This window comes from Physeter macrocephalus, chromosome 1 (assembly GCF_002837175.3).
Source record: "Physeter macrocephalus isolate SW-GA chromosome 1, ASM283717v5, whole genome shotgun sequence".
NCBI classification, from domain to species: domain Eukaryota; kingdom Metazoa; phylum Chordata; class Mammalia; order Artiodactyla; family Physeteridae; genus Physeter; species Physeter macrocephalus.
Window position 1 is genome coordinate 49122991 of NC_041214.2, and position 2255 is coordinate 49125245.

General features: G+C 44.7%; 1 non-coding gene across 1 annotated transcript; it reads right to left on the reverse strand.

The window, feature by feature from the left end:
- Positions 1-368: 368 nt before the first annotated feature.
- TRNAR-CCU (transfer RNA arginine (anticodon CCU)) lies at positions 369-441 on the reverse strand. Its single transcript has one exon. It is a non-coding gene; the product is annotated as a tRNA-Arg (tRNA).
- Positions 442-2255: the final 1814 nt, after the last annotated feature.

Consider the following 2255-nt stretch of genomic DNA (forward strand, 5'->3'; position numbering starts at 1 on the left):
AGAAGTCCATGGCCTCAGCTCAAGCTCCTGTAGGTACCACAACTGGAGTCTGTCAGCCAACCTCCTCCCTTATGACAGGATGGTAAAGGCTTTCTTGAAGGAGATCCGAGCAGTGCACCTCCACGGCTGCCATGGTCCCCAAGTATGTCCTTAAGCTTGTGATCCCCACTCCTCTGGGATCATAAGAGCTTGCAGCATCCCTCACCTTAGGTAAATATGTCACACAGAAACACAGAGAGGAAGGAACTGTACAGTCTTGACTTCTGAGTTCCCAAATAATCTCTCTTTTTTTTTTTGCAATTTCATTTCTTTTCTTCCTTTTTTTTTTTTTTTTTTTTGACCACGCCACATGGCTCATGGGATCTTAGTTCCCTGACCAGGGATCGAACCTGGGCCTCCTGCATTAGGAGTGCAGAATCCTAACCACTGGACCACCAGGGAAGTCCCCCAAATAATCTTTTGATATGCATGGCTGTGACAATTACTTGAGAGGAGAGTCATCGTGTATATCAAAAGCCTGTCATACCCAACGAAAAAGAGAATAGGACAATTCTGTGACCAGAGAAAACAGACTGAGAATCCAGCTTGCACACTGCTCCACAAGCCTTCAGACCAAGGGAAAAGAAGTCTTCTCCTAATTGGTCTGCCCAGAAGAGGTGCATCTTGGCAGTTCATCCACAAAGAATGGACACGTTTTCTCTAATTTGCACAAAGTTCCTTGTACACCAGCAGGGGCCAGTGCATTGCTTTCTGGATGGAGTCTGAGAAAATCACAAGGTCTCAGAAGCCTCTCCATCCAAGCAAGTCCAGGTGAGGAGAGAATGAATGCCAGATGGGCTGTTTATGATCCGGGGCCTGAAGCTTCCTCGTCAGGTCCTGTAGCACACTGCCGGGAAGTCTAAAATTTCTCCCTTCCATTCCCACTGCAGTACTAAGGTTGTCCTGCAGCTGGAAGACCTGGAGAGGTCTTAAAGGAGAAAAAGGAACTTATTCTGGAGGAGTCAGGAACCAAGAATCAAAGAGCATATGAGAATTAGTGGATCACAGGTGGATAAGTAGTATTGATCCATCATTGTTCCCTCCAAGTATTCCATGAACCCTGGGGACTCAGCAATAGCTCTGGGGAGAAATGGGAAGGATATTCTAGGGACAGAGACTCTCTTATATGAGTGTGATTACTTAAATTCAAGGAGTTTAGGGACTTTCCTGGTGGGCCAGTAGTTAAGATTCTGTGCTTCCACTGCAGGGGGCACATGTTCGATCCCTGGTCAGGAAACTAAGATCCCGCATGCCGTGTGGTGCAGCTGAAAAAATAATAATAATAATAATAAATTTAAAAAATAATAATAAATTCAATGAGTTTAAATGTCTGCCATCCAGAAGAATAGGGACCCAAAGGAGTTGAGTGGTAGAAAAATTAAAGATATACATTTGTCTTCACACCTGCGTTTGTGACCTGAAAAATTAGAGCCTCCTATTAATTAATAACCAAGGTTCCAAGTTGATGTGAATTGCCCAAGATCTTCAAAGTAGTTAAGTGGAAAAGCAGTACTCACACTCAGGCTTTTTGACACCAACCGCAGTGTTCTTTAACTTACCACGTTCTCTCTGCAACCTGTTAGGAAACCGAACAAGCACTGTGCAGGGTTTGGCACACAGCAGGTGCTAGATAAGTGCATGCTAGTGAATGCTAATTGACTTATTTGTTGCATCCCTGAAGTTCCAATTAGCTGCACACACAAAGCTGAAAGGCTCTAGTCCTGGGTTTTCATTAGCAAACCAGGATAAGCCTAAGTACTTTAGAGCAGCGGTTCCCATCGTTTTTGGCACCAGGGACGGGTTTTGTGGAAGACAATTTTTCTGTGGACGGGTGGCAGGACGGGTGATTCAGGCAGTAACGCAAGTGATGGGGAGTGGCAGATGAAGCTTTGCTCACTCGCTGATGACCTCCTGCTGTGCAGCCAGTTTCCTAACAGGCCGCAGAGCAGTACCGATCCGTGGCCTGGGGGTTGGCGACCCTGCTTTAGAGAAAGGGAGAAAGGCAGTTGAAACTGGAATTTTAAATGATCAGAACCACTGATCTGTTTACACACAGGATGGCAGAATCTGGCTGGTGAATATTACAGGAACATTTTTTTTAACATCTTTATTGGAGTATAATTGCTTTACAATACTGTGTTAGTTTCTGCTGTATAACAAAATGAATCAGCTATATGTATACATATATCCCCATATCCCTTCCCTCTTGCGTCTCC